Below are 23,289 nucleotides of genomic sequence, written 5' to 3'. Positions count from 1 at the left end.
TCAGAAATGAATCATGGGGTATACTAGAACTTACTAGAGATCCTCAAAGCAACAGCAACAACAAAAACAGCAAATTAGTATATAGGACATAAGACAGGATAATGATTTGGGCTATTATTACTTATACATTAAAGGAAAGGATGATGCAGAAAGCTTGTTATTGATTCACTTGTTTATGTTCCCATTCCTCTTCCCATCCCACCACCTCAATTAGGAGACTTGAGACAATGTCTTCCATTTCTTTTGTTATGATTCTGAATGGCTAACACAATGCGTGAACATAGTATTTACTTAAAAATTGTTTTCTCTGCCCATGGAACATTCTCAAGAATAGACCATGTTCTGGGACACAAAACAGGTCTCAGCCAATACCAAAAGACTGAAATTATCCCCTGCATATTCTCAGACCACAATGCTCTGAAATTGGAACTCAACCACAAGGAAAAATTTGGAAGAAACTCAAACACTTGGAGACTAAGAACCATCCTGCTCAGGAATGACTCGATAAACCAGGAAATCAAAAATCAAATTAAACAATTTATGGAGACCAATGAGAATGAAAATACAACAGTCCAAAACCTATGGGATACTGCAAAGGCAGTCCTAAGGGGGAAATACATAGCCATCCAAGCCTCACTCAAAAGAATAGAAAAATCTAAAATGCAGTTTTTATATTCTCACCTCAAGAAGCTGGAACAGCAACAGAGGGACAGGCCTAATCCACGCACGAGGAAGCAGTTGACCAAAATTAGAGCTGAAATCAATCAATCAGAAACCAGAAGTACAGTAGAGCAGATCAACAGGACTAGAAGCTGGTTCTTTGAGAGAATCAGTAAAATTGACAGACCACTGGCAAGACTTATCCAAAAGAAAAGAGAAAGGACCCAGATTATTAAAATTATGAATGAAAAAGGAGAGGTCATGACAAACACCATTGAAATTGGAAGGATTATTAGAAATTTTTATCAACAGCTATATGCCAAAAAACTAAGCAATCTGGAAGAGATGGAGGCCTTCCTGGAAACCTATAAACTACCAAGACTGAAACAGGAAGAAATTGATTTCTTAAACAGGCCAATTAATTATGACGAAATTGAGTCAGTGATAAACAACCTTCCAAATAACAAAACTCCAGGCCCGGACAGTTTTCCTGGGGAATTCTACCAAACATTCAAAGAAGAAATAATACCTATTCTCCTAAAGCTATTTCAAAAAATAGAAACAGAAGGAAAGCTACCAAACTCATTCTATGAGGCCAATATTACCTTGATCCCCAAACCAGGCAAAGACCCCATCAAAAAGGAGAATTACAGACCGATTTCCCTAATGAATATGGACGCTAAAATCCTCAACAAGATACTTGCTAATAGAATCCAACAGTACATTAAAAGGATTATCCATCACGATCAAGTGGTATTCATACCTGGGATGCAAGCGTGGTTCAACATTCGTAAATCAATGAGCGTGATACATCATATCAACAAGAAAAGATTCAGGAACCATATGATCCTCTCAATTGATGCAGAAAAAGCATTCGACAAAATACAGCATCCTTTCCTGATTAAAACCCTTCAGAGTGTAGGAATAGAGGGTACATTTCTCAATCTCATAAAAGCCATCTATGAAAAGCCTACTGCAAATATTATTCTCAATGTGGAAAAGCTGGAAGCCTTTCCCTTAAGATCAGGAACACGACAAGGATGCCCACTCTCGCCACTATTATTCAACATAGTACTAGAAGTCCTTGCAACAGCAATCAGACGACAAAAAGGGATCAAAGGTATTCAAATCGGCAAAAAAGAAGTCAAAATGTCTCTCTTCACAGATGACATGATACTCTATATGGAAAACCCAAAAGAAGCCACTCGCAAACTATTAGAAGTTATAGAGCAATTCAGTAACGTGGCGGGATGCAAAATCAATGCTCAGAAATCAGTTTCATTTCTATACATGAATAACGAGACCGAAGAAAGAGAAATTAGGGAATCCATCCCATTTACAATAGCACCAAAAACCATACGTTACCTTGGAATTAACTTAACCAGAGACGTAAAGGACCTATATTCTAGAAACTATAAATCACTCTTGAAAGACATTGAGGAAGACATAAAAAGATGGAAAAATATTCCATGCTCATGGATCGGAAGAATTAACATAGTTAAAATGTCCATGCTACCCAGAGCAATCTACACTTTCAATGCTATCCCGATCAAAATACCGAGGACATTTTTCAAAGAACTGGAACAAATAGTCCTTAAATTTGTATGGAAACAGAAAAGGCCCCGAATCTCCAAGAACTGTTGAAAAGGAAAAACAAAGCTGGGGGCATCACAATGCCGGATTTCGAGCTGTACTACAAAGCTGTGATCACAAAGACAGCATGGTACTTGCACAAAAACAGACACATAGACCAGTGGAACAGAATAGAGAGCCCAGAAATGGACCCTCGGCTCTTTGGGCAACTAATCTTTGATAAAGCAGGAAAAAACATCCGTTGGGAAAAAGACAGTCTCTTCAATAAATGGTGCTGGGAAAATTGGACAGCTACATGCAAAAGAATGAAACTTGACCACTCTCTCACACCATACACAAAAATAAACTCCAAATGGATGAAAGACCTCGATGTGAGACAGGAATCCATCAAAATTCCAGAGGAGAACATAGGCAGCAACCTCTACGACATCGGCCAAAGCAACCTTTTTCATGATACATCCCCAAAGGCAAGAGAAACAAAAGATAAAATGAATTTATGGAACTTCATTAAGATTAAAAGTTTCTGCACAGCCAAGGAAACAGTCAGAAAAACTAAGAGGCAGCCCACGGAATGGGAGAATATATTTGCAAATGACACTACAGATAAAGGACTGGTATCCAAGATCTATAAAGAACTTCTCAAACTCAATACACAAGAAACAAATAAACAAATCAAAAAATGGGCAGAAGATATGGACAGACACTCTTCCAATGAAGACATACAAATGGCTAACAGACACATGAAAAAATGTTCAAAATCATTAGCCATCAAGGAAATTCAAATCAAAACCACACTGAGATACCACCTTACGCCAGTTAGAATGGCAAAAATAGACAAGGCAAGAAACAACAATTGTTGGAGAGGATGTGGAGAAAGGGGATCCCTCCTACATTGTTGGTGGGAATGCAAGTTGGTACAGCCACTTTGGAAAACCGTGTGGAGGTCCCTTAAAAAGTTAAAAATTGAGCTACCCTATGATCCAGCCATTGCACTACTGGGTATTTACCCCAAAGATACAGACGTAGTGAAGAGAAGGGCCATATGCACCCCAATGTTCATAGCGGCAATGTCCACAATAGCTAAATCGTGGAAGGAGCCGAGATGCCCTTCAACAGATGACTGGATTAAGAAGTTGTGGTCCATATATACAATGGAATATTACTCAGCTATCAGAAAGAACGATTTCTCAACATTTGCTGCAACATGGACGGCACTGGAGGAGATAATGCTAAGTGAAATAAGTCAAGCAGAGAAAGACAACTATCATATGATTTCTCTCATCTATGGAACATAAGAACTAGGAAGATCGGTAGGAGAAGAAAGGGATAAAGAAAGTGGGGGTAATCAGAAGGCAGAATGAAACATGAGAGACTATGGACTATGAGAAACAAACTGAGGGCCTCAGAGGGGAGGGGGGTGGGGGAATGGGATAGACCGGTGATGGGTCGTAAGGAGGGCACGTATTGCATGGTGCACTGGGTGTTATACGCAACTAACGAATCATCGAGCCTTACATCGGAAACCGGGGATGTACTGTATGGTGACTAACATAATATAATAAAAAATCATTAAAAAAAATTGTTTTCTCTAAGAACAGATAAGTAAGATCATTTGGGCCAAAGCTGTCCTCTAGCTCCTGGCTGTCTTTAGATATCAGAGGGATTTTAGAATTTGGAGAAGAACATATTGTGAATTTGAAAAACTATGAGAAAAGAATGTGGCAAGAATTTGATTGTCTCAAATGAAGGGGATGGACATGTGGTGGAGTCCCTAAATATGCATAAAATCTTTTTTAGGCCATATGCTTTTCCCATAAGAGAATCTTTCTCTAAAGGCAATAGCTGGTACTTATTGAGTGTTACCCTATTAGAAGTAACTATTCTAAATGTTTTATCTGCATTAACTCATTTAATACTCCCAGAAATGCAATCTCAGTTTTGTCCGGTTATTAGTCCCATTTTATAGATGAAAAGACTGAGGCTTGGGAAGTTATGTAGCTGTCAAATATTACTCAGTACCAATGTTTCAGCACTGATACCATACCAAAGAGGTCACACTGTCAACCACTGTGGTAACACACTGTGTTACCTCCTTATGCTACAGGATGTGAACCATGGTCAAAGGTCATAATATGATGTCAAAGAGCTCAAGAAGTCACAAATGCTTAGAGAGAGTCAGAGGAGGTAGATCTTCTCACCCCTTTCCCTGAAAATCTCTTTTATAATTGATGTGGGTAAGCAGATTTGGTTTCCCAAAGGTTGATTAGGAGGAGCCAAAATATAAACTGACTCTACCTTTAAGTAGAATAGAATTTATATTGCCTTTGATGGGGTCCAGAAATTGATGAAATGCAATAATCAACAGTTTAATTGCAGACACTAAAAAAATTAGACCCTTTTTCCTTGAGGGGGAAGGAGTGGGAGGAAAGAAGGCATAGGACGGGATGTTTAGCAGCCTCTGGTTTGATATATGTAACTAGCTCATGCTTCCTATGGGGTTGCTCTAAGGAGAGGTGGCTCAATCTCTTTGCATCCCAACAGATCATCCCAAATGGCTTCCCACACATGTTCTGGAGGTCTGCATGTGGGCTTTCATGTGCATTTTTAGAGTGATGGAGATTGTGTTTCTTTCTATTTTTGTATTTATTAATTCTTAGGAAATAGATGGTACATACTATGTTTCACCCTAGAATTTACAGATTTTGGCTGATACATCAGTTCAGATGTTATCTCCTAGACATAAGCCCTGAGATCATGAAGCATGATGTAGAATTACAAGGCAGCAATTATTTGCTCAACCGTTTACAATTGTTTTCTCAGGAGGTAGCCTCTTTGTCTCTCAAGGAAATGACAAAACATGAATGAGGTTTCAGTTCAGGGGCTTGGAGGAAACTTGGAGTCTAACGCTCCCTAACTGACAGGGATATTTTAAGCTGAGACTTAAATCAGGATTCCCCTGAGGTAGATTCTGCTGCTTTGTTTAACAAAAGCAAACTATGAGTACAAATTATTCATTACCATATTCATAAGTAGCCTATTTAGTAAGACGGTATGGAGATAATAATAAAAACAAATATTGAATAAAGCTTTCCACATCAGCTTTTCCAGCACATACAGTATGTTGACTCATTGTTAGTCTGGAATCAATGGTTTAAAATTAATGAGCATATACTCACCCCCCCCTTTTTTTTTAGAGAGAGAGAGAGAGGGAGAGGGAGAAAGAGAGAATCCCAAGCAGGCTCTGCTCTTAGCACGGAGCCCCACGCAGGGCTTGACCTCACAACCCTGAGATCATGACCTGAGCTGAAATCAGGAGTTGGATGCTTAACTGACTGAGCCACCCAGGCGCCCTGAATGAGCATATACTCTTGATTGCTGGGTGAGAAACTGAAGAAATTGGAAATATGTAGCTTTTCATGTAGGAAAATGCTGAATAAAGAAAAATGTTGAATTAAAATTCATTTCAATGGATTTGAACTTTCAAAATGTATTGTACACGGTTCACTCACTAAAATGTGATAATAATTTGTACTAAATTAAAGGACCAACAATGCCAGTAGTAATTTTTCTTATCCATTCTCATTTCTTTCCATTCTCCATTTTTCATCTCTCTCATGTTTTATGATACTGCAACTAGAGAACAAAGACAAGTTGCAAGTATTAATCTGGCTTATATTTGTCTTTATACTCTCTTAATTTTATATTCTCCTTTGTGATTCAGATTCCTTGAGCAATTTCTGTGTCTATACTACTGCCATTTATAGCTATCCAAGTACAAATATAAATCTGTTTCATTTTTGCATCCTGTTTACTAATAGTGTTTTAACAAGATAGTAAAATTCTATATCCTGGCATACTAACACAGGGAAAGGCCATTTGCTTGCCTTGTAATCTGAGAAACAGCTGAACTTCTTTCTTATTGGTGGAGGGACTCATAGAAACATTTGCTTCACTCTTCCCTTGTGATCTTCATTTTATAAAATTGGCAGAAAGTGGGGGTATGGTAAAAGGGAAATCTCTGCAGTCACAAGAACATGTCATTATAAGGAAAAATGAATTGCAGGCTTTGTTCTTAAAAACGTGAAGCAGAAAGGGGTTCATTTGGCCCCCTGCTGAAAGAAGGCCAGGGACCCCCTGCTGTGGGGAGATGTCTGGATGGTAAATTAAGATCTGTTAGAAAAGAAAAGTATTTTCTTAGTTCTTCAGAGAGAGAGTACAATTGCACTGAAACAGAAGAAAACTATTCTTCCTTGATTATAAAATGAGGAAAGGAGAGACAGGTATACCATGCAGCTAATTCCTTGCAAGAAGGACACTAGCAATGCATTTTCATAGACTTATATTCCCTTTTGTTCTTATTCTTAGAGAGGGCTCTCTAAATTGTGGAAGCCACACAAAACCTGGATCCACCCCTAGAAGCAGTGTTTGAATTCTTGAATTATCAGTGTTCAAAAAAAAAAAAAAATCTCAGAGTTGAACTGGTTGGAATTCTTGAATTATCAGTGTTCAAAAAAAAAAAAATCTCAGAGTTGAACTGGTTGGAATGAGGAGGCCAGATGAACTAGTGGCAAGTTCTAAAGTACTGAGTATATGCAGAATACAACGTGTGCAAAATTTCTAAATTCTTGTTTCATTAGCATTTACTTTATCTGTAAATGGATTATTTAAATATACTTAGAACTTCCTTCTGAAATCATTTAAGTATCCTCCTTTTTTTAGCATTGTGAATTTGATCAGTCAATTGTTTTCTTTATAGAGTTGTCAAGGGAAAGTTTTGTTCTAAAGGCCAAGAATCTGAGCCTATGGAATCTGTATTAAAGACTGTTTTAGCATACTTCTAAACAGGATCTTCATTTTTGTTTTTTTTCTTCCATTTTATTTTTGTTCATTTATTATCTGTAGTTATGGAGTACAGGCCTGGGTTATGATGGACATGATATATACATCAAATATGGATTAAATCCTAAAAAAAAGCGCTAATCAATGACAAGTCTATTTATTGCCACTCTTTAATTAAAATTAAAATCTTTAAAATTATTATCAGAGACTCTCTATTTTTTATTTATTTATTTTTTTAAAGATTTTATTTATTTATTTGACAGAGATAGAGACAGCCAGCGAGAGAGGGAACACAAGCAGGGGGAGTGGGAGAGGAAGAAGCAGGCTCATAGTGGAAGAGCCTGATGTGGGGCTCGATCCCAGAACACCGGGATCACGCCCTGAGCCGAAGGCAGACGCTTTAACCGCTGTGCCACCCAGGTGCCCCTGAGATTTTCTATTTTTTAAAGTGAAGAATCAGTTTGTATTATTATTATTGTCATCATCATCATCATTGCTGTTGTTGTTACTCCCATTAATTCTGTAGTTCCTGATTTTTAAATAGTAAGTCGTTCCAATTTTTTAATTATAAAATATGCATGACATCAAATTTACTATATTAACCATTTTTAGGTGTACAGTTCAGTGGTATTAAATACATTCATATTATTATACAGCTATCACTACCATACATGCCAGAACTTTTTTCATTTGGCAAAAACAGAAACTTTGCACTGATTAAATGATAACTCCCCATGACCTGTTCCCCCCGCCCTTGGCAACCATCATTCTACTGTCTTCTTTTCTTCTTTTTTTAAATACCTCTATTCCCCCACACCCCAGCCTCTGGTTAATATTCTCTTAATATTAGTTCAGGTTTTTGTTTTTATTTTTGTTTTGATTCCACATGTAAATGAGATCATGTAATATTTGACTTTCTGTGTCTGACTTGTTTTACTTAGCATAATGTTCTGCAGTCCATACATGTTGTTGTAAAAGGAAGATTTTTCTTTTTAAAGATTGAATAATATTCTACTCTGTGTGTGTGTGTATGTGTGTGTGTGTGTGTGTGTGTGTGTGTGTGTGTGTGACATTTTATTTATCCATTCATTCGTTGATGAACATTTAGGTTGTTTTTCATATCTTGCGATTGTAAATAATGGAACACTGCAATGAATATGGGAGTGCAGGTATATCTTTGAGGTGGTGGTTTTATTTCTTTTGGATATATACCCAGAAATGGGATTGCTGGATCATATGGTAGTTTTATTTTTAATTTTTTTGTAACTTCCATACTGTGTTCCATTAATACCTGTGCCAATTTTATATTCCTACCAACAGTGCATAAGGTTTGGTTTCCCTATTCTCCACATCCTTGCTAATACTTATCTTTTGACATTTTGATGATTGCCATCCTAACAGATGTGAGGTTATATTTCATTGTAGTTTTGATTTGCATTGCCCTGATGATTAGTGATGTTGGCCATCTTTTCATGTATCTGTTGGCCATTTATATGTCTTCTTTGGAAAACTGTCTATTCAAGTCCTTTCCCCTTTTTTTATTTGGGTTATTTTTTAAAATTTATTTTATTTTTTTGCCATTAAGTTGTAAAACTTCCTTATATATTTTGGTTTCCTAATATTTTCTTCTATTCTGCAGATTGCCTCTTCGTTTTGTTGTTTCCTTTGCTGTGCAAAGACTTTCGTTTGATGTAGTCCCATTTGTTTCTTTTTGTTTGTTTGTTTTTTGGTTTTTTTGCTTGTACTTTGGGTATTAAACCCAAAACATCATTGCCAAGACCAATGTTGAGCAGCTTTCCCCCTACGTTTTCTTCTAGAAGTTTTATAGTTCCAGATTTTATGTTTAAATCTTTAATCCATTTTGGGTTTATTTTTGCATATAGTGTAAGATAAGGGTCCAATTTCATTCATTTGCATGCAGCTGTTCAGTTTTCCCAGCACCATTTATTGAAGAGACTGTCCTGCCCCCATTGTGTCTGCTTGGTCCCTTTGTCAAAAATTCACTGACTAAATATGTGTGGATTTATTTCTGAGCTGTCTATTCTCTTCCATTGACTTATGTGTCTGTTTTTATGCCAGTACCATTTTATTTTGATTACTGTAGCTTTGTCTTATAGTTTGAAATGGGGACATGTGATACCTCCAGCTTTGTTTTTCTGTAGCTATCCAGAGTCTTTGGTGGTGCCATACAAATTTTAGGGTTACTTTTTCTATTTCTGTGAAAAATGACATTGGAATTTTGGTAGGGATTGCATTGAATTTGTAGATGATTTGGGATAGTATGGACATTTTAACAATATTAATTCTTCCAATTCATAAGCATGCAATATCTTTCCATTTATTTGTGTCTTCTATAATTTCTTTCATTAAAGTCTTATAGTTTTCAGTGTGCAGATCTTTTACCCCCCTAGTTAAATTTATTCCTAAGTGTTTTATTGTTTTTGATGCTATTGTATACAGAATTTTTTTTGGGGGGGGGATAGCTTATTAGTGGTATCTGATTTTTGCATGTTGATTTTTGTATCCTGCAACAAAATTCATTTATTAGTTTTAACTTTTTTTTTTTTGTAGAGTTTTAGGATTTTGTGATATACCATCATGACATCTGCAGAGACACATTTTACTTCTCCCCTTCCAATTTTGATAACTTTTATTTCTTTTATTGTCTTACTGCTCTGGCTAAGACTCAGTACTGTGGTTGAATAGAAGTGGTGAAAGTGGGCACACTTATCTTGTGTTTGATCTTAGAGAAAAATCTTTCAGCTTTTCACCATTAAATGTGTTGTTAGTTGTGGACTTATCATATATTGCCTTTCTTATGTTGATTCCTTCTATATTTAATTTGTTGAAAGTTTTTATCATGAAAGGATACTAAATTTTGTCAAACACTTTTTCTACATCTATTAAGAGGATCATATGACTTTCATCCTTTATTCTGTAATATGATGTATTGATCACATTTATTGATTTGCAGATGTTAGACTATATTTGCATCCTGGGGATAAATCCCATTTGATGATGGTGTATGATTCTTTTAATGTGTTGTTGAATTCAGTTTGCCAGTATTTTGTTAAGGATATTTACATTTATGTACATTAGGGACATTGGCCTATAATCTTTTTTCTTGTAGTGTTCTTGTCTGGCTTTGGTGTTAGGGTAATGCTGGCTTTATAAAATGATTATGAAAGTGTTCTCTCCTCATCAACTTTTTGGAAGAGTTTGAGAAAGACTGATATTAATTGTTCTTTAATTGTTTTGTAGAATTACCAGTGAAGAAATCTGGTGCTGGGCTTTTCTTTTTCAGGAGATTTTTGATTACTGATTCAATCTCCTCACACATTATTGGTCTGTTCAGATTTTCTATTTCTTCATGATTTATACTTACTAGGTTGTATGTTTTTAGGAATTTATCCATTTCTTCTAGGTTATCCAATTTGTTGGTATATAATTCGTTATCATATCTGTTATGATCCTTTGTATTTCTGTGGTATCAGTTGTAATGTCTCCTCTTTCACTTCTGACTTTGAGTATTCATTTTTTTCTGAGTTAGTCTAGCTAAAGATTTGTCAATTTTGTTTATCTTTTCAAAGAACCAACTCTTAGTTTCATTGGCTTTTCTGTTGGCCATCTACTCTATTTCATTTATTTCTACTGTGATCTTTGTTGTTTTCTTCCTTCTAACACTGGGCTTAGTTTGTTCTTATTTTTTCATTTTCTAAAAAAATGTATTTTATTTATTTACTTAGAGTGCATGAGCAGGGGCAGAGGAAGAGGGAGAGAGAGAATCTCAAGCAGACTCTGCTCTGAGGGTTAAACCAGTGTGGAGCTCGATCTCACAGCCCTGTGATCATGACCTGAGCCAAAATCAATTCAGATGCTTAACTGAGCCACCCAGGTGCCTAGGTTCTTATCTTTTCTAGTTCCTTGAGGTATAGGCTTAGGTTGTAATTTGAAATCTTTCTTTTTTGTTAATGTAGGTGCTTATTACCATAAACTCTTAGAACTGTTTTGGTTGGATCTCATAAGTTGTGGTACAATGTTCTTCCATCTTTTTTTGTTTCAATATATTTTTTGATTTCCTTTTTGATTTCTTCCTTGACCCATTGATTGTTCAGGTACAAGTTGTTTAATCTCTACATTTTTTGTTTGCTTGTTTAATTTTCCAGTTTTCTTCCTGTTATATTGATTTCTAGTTTCATACCATTGTGGTCAGAAAAGATACTTGAGATGATTTCAGACTCTTAAATTTGTTAATACATGTTTTGTGGCCTAACACATGATCTATCCTATTGAATGTTTGTGTATACTTGAGAAAAATGGGTATTCTGCTATCTTGGGATGAAATAGTCTGTATATGTCTGTTATGTCCATTTGGTCTATCATATAGTTCAAATCCAATGTTTCCTTATTGATTTCCTGTATGGATGATCTATCCATTGTTGAAAGTGGGGTATTGGAGTACCTTACTATTAATGTATTTCTATCTATTATTTCTCCCTTTATACTTCTTAATATCTGCTGTGTATATATAAGTGCTATGATGTTAGGTGCATAAATATTTACAATTCTTATATACTCTTATTGAATTGAACCCATTATCATTATATAATGATCTTTGTCTTTTGTTACAGTTTTTGATTTATGCTAGTTTGTCTGATATAAATGTAGCTACCCTGCTTTCTTTTGGTTTCTATTTGCATGGACCATCTTTCTGCATACCTTCACTTTTAGTCTATGCATGAAGTGAGTCTCTTATAGGCAGTATATACCTAGGTCTTGTTTTTTTTTTTAATCTATTCACATTATTTTATATCCTTTGATTGAAAAATTTAGACCATTTACATTTTTTTAAAATTTTTTATTATGTTATGTTAGTCACCATACAGTACATCATTAGTTTTTGATGTAGTGTTCCGTGATTCATTGTTTGCATATAACACCCAGTGCCCCATGCAATATGTGCCCTCCTTAATACCCATCACCGGCCTATCCCAATTTTCCACTCCCCTCCCCCATGAAGCCCTCCGTTTGTTTCCCAGAGTCCATGGTCTCTTGTGGTTCATTCCCCCTTCTGTTTACCCCCCCTTCATTCTTCCCTTCCTTTTAATACCAATCTCCCTGCTATTCCTTATTTTCCATAAATGAGTGAAACCATATGATAATTGTCTTTCTCTTCTTGACTTATTTCACTTAGCATAATCTCCCCCAGTCCCGTCCATGTTGCTGCAAATGTTGGGTAATCGTTCTTTCTGATGGCTGAGTAATATTCCGTTGTATATATGGACCACATCTTCTTTATCCATTCATCTGTTGAAGGGCATCTCGGCTCCTTCCACAATTTAGCTATTGTGGACAATGCTGCTATGAACATTGGGGTGCATATGGCCCTTCTCTTCACTACGTCTGTAACTTTGGGGTAAATAGCCAGTAGTGCAGTTGCTTTTTGAGGGACCTCCACACTGTTTTCCAAAGTGGCTGTGCCAACTTTCATTCCCACCAACAGTGTAAGAGGGTTCCCCTTTCTTCATATCATCTCCAGCATTTGTTGTTTCCTGCCTTGTCCATTTTTGCCATTCTGACTGGCATAAGGTGGTATCTCAATGTGGTTTTGATTTGAATTTCCCTGATGGCTAATGATTTGAATATTTTTTCATGTGTCTATTAGCCATTCATATGTCTTCATTGGAAAACTGTCTGTTCATATCTTCTGCCCATTTTTTTACTTGATTATTTGTTTCTTATGTATTGATTTTGAGAAGTTCTTTATAGATCTTAGATACCAGCCTTTTATCTGTAGTTTCATTTGCAAATATCTCCTCCCATTTTGTGGGTTGCCTCTTTGTTTTGGTGACTGTTTCCTTTGCTGTGCAGAAACTTTTTATCTTGATGAAGTCCCACAAGTTCATTTTATCTTTTGTTTCTCTTGCCTTTGGAGATGTGTCATGAAAGAAGTTGCTGTGGCTGATGTCGAAGAGGTTACAGCCTATATTCTCCTCTATGATTTTGATGGATTCCTGTCTCACATGGAGGTCTTTCATCCATTTGGAGTTTATCTTTGTGTATGGTGTGAGAGAGTGGTCAAGTTTCATTCTTTTGCATATAGCTGTCCAATTTTCCCAGCACCATTTATTGAAGAGACTGTCTTTTTTCCACTGGATGTTTTTTCCTGCTTTGTCAAAGATTAGTTGCCCAAAGAGCCGAGGGTCCATTTCTGGGTTCTCTATTCTGTTCCACTGGTCTATGTGTCTGTTTTTGTGCCAGTACCATACTGTCTTGGTGATCACAGCTTTGTAGTATAGCTTGAAATCAGTCAATGTGATGCCACCAGCTTTGTTTTTCCTTTTCAACATTTCCTTGGCAATTTGGGGTCTTTTCTGGTTCCACACAAATCTTAGGATTGTTTGTTCCAGCTCTTTGAAAAATGTCATTGGTATTTTGATCAGGATGGCATTGAAAGTGTAGATTGTTCTGGGTAGCATAGACATTTTAACTTCATTTATTCTTCCGATCCATGAACATGGAATGTTTTTCCATCTTTTTGTGTCTTCTATGTCTTTCATCAGTGTTGTGTGGTTTCTAGAATATAGATCCTTTACCTCTCTGGTTAAGTTAATTCCAAGATATCATATGATTTTTGGTGCTATTGTAAATGGAATCAATTCCCTAATTTCTCTTTTTTCAGTCTCATTGTTCGTGTATAGAAATGCAGCTGATTTCTGAGCATTGATTTTTGTATCCTGCCACATTACTGAATTGTTCTATGAGTTCTAGTAATTTGGGGGTGGAGTCTTTTGGGTTTTCCATATAGAGTATCATGTCATCTGCGAAGAGAGACAGTTTGACTTCTTCTTTGCTGATTTGGATACCTTTTATCCCTTTTTGTTGTATGATTGCTGTTGCAAGGACTCCTAGTACTATGTTGAATAATAATGGCAAGAGTGGGCATCCTTCTTGTGTTCCTGATCTTAAGGGAAAGGCTTTCAGCTTTTCCCCATTAAGAATGATATTCGCTGTAGGCTTTTCATAGATGGTTTTTATGAAATTGAAAAATGTACCCTCTATCCCTACACTCTAAAGGGTTTTAATCAGGAAAGGATGCTGTATTTTGTCAAATGTTTTTTTCTGCATCAGTTGAGAGGATCATATGGTTCTTGCCTCTTTTCTTGTTGATATAATCTATCACACTGATCGATTTGCAAATGTTGAACCACCCTTGCATCCCAGGGATGAATCCCACTTGGTCATGATGGATAATCCTTTTAATGTACTGTTGGATCCTATTAGCTAGGATCTTGTTGAGAATTTTGGCATCCATATTCATCAGGGATACAGTCTGTAATTCTCCTTTTTGATGGGGTCTTTGCCTGGTTTGGGGATCAAGGTAATACTGGCCTCATAGAATGAGTTTGGTAGTTTTCCTTCTGTTTCTATTTTTTGAAACAGCTTCAGAAGAATAGGTATTATTTCTTCTTTGAATGTTTGATAGAATTCCCTGGGGAATCCGTCAGGCCCTGGACTCTTGTTTTTGGGAAGGTTTTTGATCATTGCTTCAATCTCTTCATAATTAATCAGTCTGTTTAGATACTCAATTTCTTCCTGTTTCAGACTTGGTAGTTTATAGGCTTCCAGGAAAGCATCCATTTCTTCCAGGTTGTTTAATTTATTGATGTATAGTTGTTGATAATAGTTTCTAATGATTGTTTCTATTTCCTTGGTGTTGGTCATAATCTCTCCCCTTTCATTCATAATTTTATTAATTTGGTTCCTTTCTCTGTTCTTTTGAATAAGTCTGGCCAGTAGCTTATTGATCTTATTTATTCTTTCAAAGAACCAGCTTCTAGTTTTGTTGATCTGCTCTACTGTGCTTCTGGTTTCTAATTCATTGATCTCTGCTCTAATCTTGATCAGCTACCTTCCTGTGTGTGGGTTAGGCCTGTTCTTCTGTTCCAGCTCCATCTTCTTAAGGTGAGAATATAAAAACTGCATTTTAGATTTTTCTATTCCTTTGAGTGAGGCTTGGATGGCTATGTATTTTCCCCTTAGGACTGCCTTTGCAGCGTCCCATAGGTTTTAGACCGATGTGTTTTCATTATCATTGGTTTCCATAAATTGCTTAAGCTCATCTTTAATTTCCTGGTTTACCCAATCATTCTTAAGCAGGATAGTTCTTAGTTTCTAAGTGTTTGAGTTTCTTCCAAATTTTTCCTCATGATTGAGTTCCAGTTTCAAAGCATTGTGGTCTGAGAATATGCAGGGAATAATCTCAATCTTTTGGTATCAGTTGAGACCTGTTTTGTGACCCAGTATATGGTCTATTCTGGAGAAAGTTCCATGTGCGTTCGAAAAGAATGAGTATTCTGTTGTTCTGGGGTGTAGTGTTCTGTATATATCTATGAGGTCCATCTGGCTCAGTATGTCATTCAAAGCCCTTATTTCTTTGTTGATTTTCTGTTTAAGTGATCTGTCTATTGCTGAGAGCGGAGTGTTGAGGTCCCCTACTATTAACGTATTATATTATCTATATGTCTCTTTATTCTGGTTAAGAGTTGGCTTGTGTATCTAGCTGCTCCCCTGTTGGGGGCATAGATATTTATAATTGTCATAACCACTTGTTGGATACATCCTTTACGAATAATATAGTGTACTTCTGTAGCTCTAACTACAGTCTTTAGTTTAAAATCGAAATCTGTCTGATATAAGAATTGCTACCCCAGCTTTCTTTTGAGGCCCATTGGCATGAAAATGGTTCTCCATCCCTTCACGTTCAGTCTGGATGTATCGTTAGGTACAAAATGAGTTTCTTGTAGACAGCATATGGGTGGGTCATGTCTTTTTTTTTTTTTTTTTTAAAGATTTTATTTATTCATTTGACAGAGATAGAGACAGCCAGCAAGAGAGGGAACACAAGCAGGGGGAGTGGGAGAGGAAGAAGCAGGCTCACAGCAGAAGAGCCTGATGTGGGGCTCGATCCCACAACGCCAGCATCATGCCCTGAGCCAAAGGCAGACGCTTAACCGCTATGCCACCCAGGCGCCCCGGGTCATGTCATTTTATCCAATCTGCAACCCTGTGGTGTTTTATGGGTGCATTTAGGCCATTCACATCGAGAGTGATTATTGAGAGATATAATTTTAATGATGCCATGTTGCCAGTAAAGTCTTTGTTCCTATAGATTGTAAATTTCTGTTTTGTATCACTCTTGGGGTCTTTTTACTTTTATAGAACCCCCCCCTTAATATTTCTTGTGGGGCTGGCTTGGTGGTCACATATTCTTTCAGTTTCTGCCAGTCTTGGAAGGTCCTTGTCTCTCCATCAATTCTGAATGACAGCCTTGCTGAATAAAGGATCCTTGGCTGCATGTTCTTCTCACTTAGTTCTCCGAATATGTCTTGCCAGCTTTTTCTGGCTTGCCAGGTCTCTGTAGATGGGTCTCGCATTTATTTTGATGTTCCTCCCTCTGTAGGTGAGGATTCTCTTCCCCCTGGCCGCTTTCAAGATTTTATCCTTGGATCTAAGATTTGCGAATTATACTATTATGTGATGTGGTGTTGGTCTGTTCTCATTGATCTTGGGAGGGGTCCTCTCTGCCTCTTGGACATGAATGTTTGTTTCCTTTCCCAGATTAGGGAAGTTCTCAGCTACAATTTGTTCAGATATCTCTTCTAGACCTTTCTCTTTCTCCACCCCCTCAGGGATGCCAATGATTCTGACATTGGAACGTTTCATTGAGTCAGTAATCTCCCGTATTCTACATTCTTGAGATTGGATTTTTTAAGCTTGGTTCCCATTTTTCCTTCTTTTCTATCATCCCATCTTCCAACTCACTAATTTATTCTTCTGCCTCATTTACCCTGGCTGTCAGAGCATCCAGTTTAGACTGCATTTGATTCATAGTATTTTTAATTTCTGCCAGATTCACTCTCATTTCCACCCTTAGAGATACTATATTCTTGTTAATATTTTCATTAATATTTTTTTCAAACCTACACATAATCGTGACCATTGTTACTCTGAACTCCATTTCTGAGAGTTTGGTTATATCCATATCCATTAGTTCTATGGCAGAGACCACAGTCTCTGTTTCTTTCCTTTGATGGAGGTTCCTCCTTCTTGTCATTTTGATGAGGAGAGGTTGCGGGGATGTACAGAGCCCAAATTATTGACCAGGACCCAAGCAATGTGCACTTGTTTTATAGGGACCTTAGGGATGTGAGCTTCTTGATTTTTCAGCATGCCTTCTGGGGGAGGGGCCTGCCACGCTGATACTCAGGCAACCTTGTTTGGGTAGAGTTGCCCGTCCCCTGTGGGGATGCGGGATGGGCACAATGTGAACCAGTTTTTCTGGGCTTTTGTTCCCTGGCAGCTTTCCCTGGTGGTTTTCTGTGACTCTTCTGAGAGTCAGAGTAGCAGTGGCTGTATCCTAGCCTCTGTCTCAGAACAGAGAGATCGCAGTCCGCTCTCCACTAAGCTCTCTTGGCCACTTTAACTCTGTTTCTGTCGGTGCTACTAAAAACCCTGCAGCATCCTGGGTTGTGCGCCCCACAGTCGCTCTCCCAGTTCTTGCTCCCAGGGCTGGCATATCTCTGTCCTTTGTGCTTCTAAGACTGCCAGCTGCCCCCCGTTCCTGCGCGTGCTCCCGGGCTCCCTGTTTCAGTGTGGTTCGCTCGTGCTCCAAGCGCAGGTTTTCCATCTGGTTGCGTGCACGCTCCCAAGCTCCTCGTGTCAGTCCCACTCCAGTGAGTGCTCTGGAGCTCCAGTTTTCAGTCTGGTTGCGCAGGCGCTCCTGAGCTCCTGGTATCAGTCCGGTTCCAGTGAGCAGGCCGTAGCTCCGGTTTTCAGACCGGTCACGTGCGTTCTCAGGCTCACGGTCTCAATCTGCTTTCTCACGGGTGTCCCTCCGCGAGTCTGCCCGGCTCCCCAGTGCAGGTGGCTACTGCTTCCCGGCGCCCGAGCATGGCGGCTCCCTCCCCTTTCCGTTTATCTTCCTATATCTGTGCTCAGATTCATGGCTCCCTGCTTCGTACCTCAGTACTCAGCACCGGAGATGTTCGTTTGTAGAGATCCAGATGTATCTTCCTACGTCTCAGGCTGATTTTGTGGGTGTTCAGGATGATTTGGTAGATATCCAGCTCGATTCAGGGGACCAGCTGAAAAAAGTTCCCCTACTCCTCCGCCATCTTCTTCCAAGTCCCCATAGACCATTTACATTTAAAGTGATTATTTATAGGTAAGAGCTTACTATTGCCACTTATTCAGTTGTTTTCTGGGTGTTCATAGATTTTTTGTTTCTTACTTACTCTCTTGCAGTCTTCGTTTGTGATTTGGTGATTTTCTCCTTTGATTCCTTCTTTATATTTTGTATATCCACTATAGATTTTTGCTTTGTGATTACCACGAGGCTTACAACAAACATACCAGTTATAAAATTCTATTTTCAGCTGATGACAACTTCAAATACATAAAAAAGGTCTACATTTTTTACACTCTTCCCCCACCATTTTATGTTTTTCATTTCATAATTTACATCTTTTTATATGGTGTACCACTAACAAATATTGTAGTTATTGTTATTTTTAATATTTTGTGTTTTAAGCTTTACACTAGTGTTCAAAGTGATTTACACACCACCATTACAATATTAGAGTATTCTGAATTGGACTATATTTAGTGAGTTATATACTTTTTTATTTCTTAGTATAACCTTTTCATTTCAGCTTCAAGAACTCACTTTAGCATTTCTTAAAAGGCAGGTCCAGGGGTGATGAACTTTAGCTTTTGTCTGTCCTTCAAATATGAATGACAAGTTTGCTGAATAAAATATTCTTGGTTGGCAGTTTATTACTTTCACCAATTTGAATATATCTTCCCACTCAGTTATGGCTTGCAAAGTTTCTGCTAAAAAAATCTGCTGTTTTATGGGGGTTTCCTTATATGGAACAAATTGCTTTTTCTTGCTGTATTCAAAATTGCGTTAATCTCTTTAAATTTTGGCAGTTTGATTATAATGTGTATTGGTGTGGGTCTCTTTGGATTCATCTTAATAATTTTCTCTGGGATTCCTGGATCTGAATGTTTATTTCTTTCCCCAGGTTTGAGAATTTTCTGCCATTATTTCTTTGAATGGGTTTTTGCCCCTTTTCTCTTTCTGTTTTCCTTCTGGGAGTCCATAATGTGTATACTGTTCCACTAATAGTATTCTATAAATCACTTAAACAATCTTCACTCTATTTCTTTTTTTTTCTCCCCTTTTTGTTCCTCTGATTGAATGATTTCCACTAACCTATCTTCATGTGTGCTAACCCTTTCTTCTGCTTGATCTAGTCTGCTGTTGAATTCTTCTATTAAATGTTTCGGTCCATTTAAGGTATTCTCCAGCTTTATGATTTTGGTTTGGTACTCTTTTTATATTTTCTTTCTCTTTATTGGAATTCTCACTTGTTCATGCATTGCTCTTCTGATCTCAGTAATCATCTTTATGATTGTTGTTTTGCATTCTCTTTTTGGGGGGGGTTAATCACTTATCTTTGTTTCCTTAGGATTGGTTTGAGAGAGAGAGAGACTGCATGAGCAGGGGGGGCTGGTGCAGAGGGAGAGGATTGGAGAGAATCTTAAGCAGCCCAGCATGGAGCCTCACTGGGGCTTGATCTCACAAATCCTAGATCATGATCTGAGCTGAAATCAAGAGTAAGACGCTCAACGGACTGAGCAAACCAGGGGCCCCCTCTGAATTTTTTTTTATTAATACTATTTTATAGGAAACTAAATCATGCTCTAAATGTGGTCTTGCAACCTATATTTTAACATACATTCTATTTGAACATAGCTGTTTGTATAGATCCACTTTATTCTTTTTAATAGCTGTATTTGTATACCTTTATTTAACTGATCTTTTGCTGTCAGATGTTCTTTCCTCAGTCTTTGTCTATTACTAACATTTAAAAAATTTTTTCTTATACATATATCTTCACTCACTGGTAGGAATGTATCAATTTTATAAAATTCACTAAGTGAAGCTGTTGTGTCAAATGATACAAAACATAATTTTAGTAGATTTTCAAAATTGCCTTTCAAAATGGTGCCATCCATTTATAGTTCTAATAACAATGTATGAAACTGTATGAGAATATTGATTTCCCTATTTCAATGATTGAATATTAGGTAGATTTAAAAATATGTCTCATTCTGGTTTTGTTTTGATATTTGTATGTTTTGTTACATGTACGTTTAAACATAATTTAATTAGTTAAACTGCTTATCTTTTTCATTTGCCTCTTTACATCTTGACACCTTTTTCTATTACTGTGTTTGATTTGTAGGAGCTCTTTTTCTGTCTTGGCTCTCTCTTTCTATCTATGTATTTACATATATACATACACATGAAATTATTTATTGTATATATTGCAATTGGTTTTTACCTTTTCACTTTACTTTTAAAATTAATTTGAGTTATATTTTATGGATATAGGTTTTAAATGTTTATGAAACCAAATCTATCAATCTATTTTTAAAAGATCTCTTTATGGTTATAAACATTAAAAAGAATCTCTTCATTAATCCAAAAATGGATAAATATTTTTCCACATTGAAATAAAATATAATACTTCTTGTTTTTTAATTTTATCTTTAGCATTAAGACTTTTATTCATTTGTAATTAAATTTATATATGCTATCCATTTTCTACTCTAAGCATTGCTTATCGTAAATAAAAGATTATATTTGAACCTTTATATTTACGAAACAAATACACTAAGATTTAATAAGAAGTTTTTTCAGTATCAAACTCTGATAGTTTATCTAAAATATAATTTACCAAAATCCAAGTTATACTAAACTTTTCAGAATTGCATTTATTGAATAATTCAAGGTTTCTGCTTCAACTATTGATTCCTGTTCTTTCTTGGCATTGGCATTTTTCCTTCAATGAAATAGAGCTATTTCATATATTTTAAAAGACATTTCACCTTTATAAGTTTCAGCAAAGATAGAAATGAAAGACAATTAAAGGTAAAAGGTGGGAGAAGGAAGTGTAACCATGAGAAGTTCATTAACCCAACAAAGAACTAAGATTCATCCAGGAAGCTGATCACATTACTAGCATCTGCACTTCTTGGAGCCCACAAAACAATACTGTTGTGTACATTTTTCTGCTAAGAACAAAGGTTTACTCTTTAAAAACAATTCTACAATTTTACTATAAATAAACTAGAGCAAATTGTCTTGCTGCCAATTACCATTATAAAAAAAAAAAAACATCTTTTGCTGTTGAAAGAGCTTGTCTAGATCATTTTCTTCTTCCTATACCTGGCATAAAAAGTTACACACATTAAACAAGCATTGTGTTTGGGAACTTGCGAAAAAAAATGCTTGTCTTTACAGCATTCTATTTCAATTCTCTGAGATTGTTCAGCATAATTAAAGTAAAGCTCTCAAACACAAACAGCTTGTCAAACACTTCTGGAAGTTTCTCCTGACTCAGGCCTGTGGTGGCAAGGACAGGTTATAAACACTATAGATGCTCTCCATTTAAGGAGATATGTGCTCCAGGAAAGTTAGTTTCGAAGAATCTTTAAATAAATTGAGTCATGCTTTCCTCTTGACTATATGTTTATAGAAATAAAATATGTAGGACCCTCACAATATAGTAATTATGATGATAAAAATGATGGTAATTATAATAATGTTATTGCATCACTATTTTAGGGGTTCTGGCATAATAATATCATATAATAATTGTCATTTATCAAGTGTTCGGTTAATATGCTGTGATAAATAACCCTAATATTTAGTGATGTAAAATAATGATTCATTGTACTCATAGGTTCTGTGGGCCAGGAATTCGGAAAGAGGACAAAGAAGATGACTTGTCTCTGCTTTAGGATATCTGAAGTCTCAACTGAAAGACTCCAAGGCTGAGAGATGGTATGATCTAATGGCTCCTTCACTCATATGTCTGTGTGGTGGTTAATGATAGCTGTCAAATGAGACCTTAGCTGGGACTTTCAGCTGGAATGCTTACACGTGGCCTCTCCTTGTGTCCTTGGCTTCCTTACAACTTGGTGGCTGGGTTCAAAGGGTGAGAGTTTCAAGAGAGAGTGAGAGCCAGGCAGAAGCCATATCATCTTTTATGATCTAGCTTCAGAAGTCAAGCACTGTCACTTCTACTACATTCTTTATGTTGAGGCAGTTACAAAGATTTACCCAGTTTCAAGAAGAAGTAAAATGGCCTACCACCTAATGGAAGAGTGTCAGTATCATACTACAAGAAGACAGTGTGGAATGTGAGATATATATACTATATAACATACTATAATATAATACTATAATATATATGTTATACATATACAATATAATATATTGTACACATGTACAATACAACGTGATAGAATATATTGTACATATATACAATACAGATACAATATAACATAATACATATACAATATAATATATATAATATATATATACTACTATAATATATATATTATATAATATAATATAACAGTGTATTGTATGGATAGAGGTTTCTGTGATTTGTCCTGCATAACTGACCACCCAGACCTGCATGTTTGCAGGCAGGTTAAGGAATGCCATTTGTGAGACTTATGCTGCCTAAGTGACCTTGGGAGTCTGATTAATTGATTATTAGTTGGCTTCTAGATCATAATTGGCCCTTTTGGTCTGGATGCCAAGGGCTATAAATTTTGTCTTTCATCTTCTCTGGCTCCAGGTTGGGCTGGCCCCCCAGAATGGAATCTGGGTGAGGAGGCAAGTACATATGACCCAGTCTCCTTGAAGATGTAAAGACATGATAACATAGAAATGTGGCTCACTCCAAACTGCATGTAGACAAATGTTTAACTTCAGACCCTGTCATTTGCCCTATAAATATAGCCTTTATGGGGATGGTCAGTTGGAAGTCTCACCAGAGGGGCGGGTGCTCCACCCAGGCCTCTCAGTCGGAACTCCAGCCTGACTGTCACCATGGGGCTTCCCCAGCTAATGAGGTTGGATGTTGTAAGTACCCAGTTTGATGTAACTGTCTTATTCTCCTTTACTGCTTAGTATTGCCCTTATCTATTCATAGACTTTCCTTCTCTTCTTTTTATTTTCACTAGGTTTTTACTTTATAATATCAACAAAGTGTTTTTCCCCTTCAAAACTGAAAACACAGCTGTTGTGAATATTTCCTTTAGAACAGA

The 23,289-nt window shown here is 36.8% G+C and overlaps 1 protein-coding gene across 2 annotated transcripts in view; it reads left to right on the top strand.

Annotated features, from left to right (window-relative positions):
- Window positions 1-23,289, top strand: part of NSUN3 (NOP2/Sun RNA methyltransferase 3) — a 449,969-nt gene that overhangs the window by 215,585 nt on the left and 211,095 nt on the right. For both annotated transcript variants that reach the window (XR_007188714.2, XR_008957257.1), the window contains one exon: window positions 21,912-22,012. The gene's annotated coding sequence lies outside the window, so the exon portion shown is untranslated. The remainder of the gene's footprint in view (window positions 1-21,911; window positions 22,013-23,289) is intronic.

Source organism: Ursus arctos, unplaced genomic scaffold (genome assembly GCF_023065955.2).
Source record: "Ursus arctos isolate Adak ecotype North America unplaced genomic scaffold, UrsArc2.0 scaffold_4, whole genome shotgun sequence".
In the NCBI taxonomy this organism is placed as follows: Eukaryota; Metazoa; Chordata; class Mammalia; order Carnivora; family Ursidae; genus Ursus; species Ursus arctos.
This window is presented reverse-complemented; position numbering and strand designations above follow the sequence as displayed.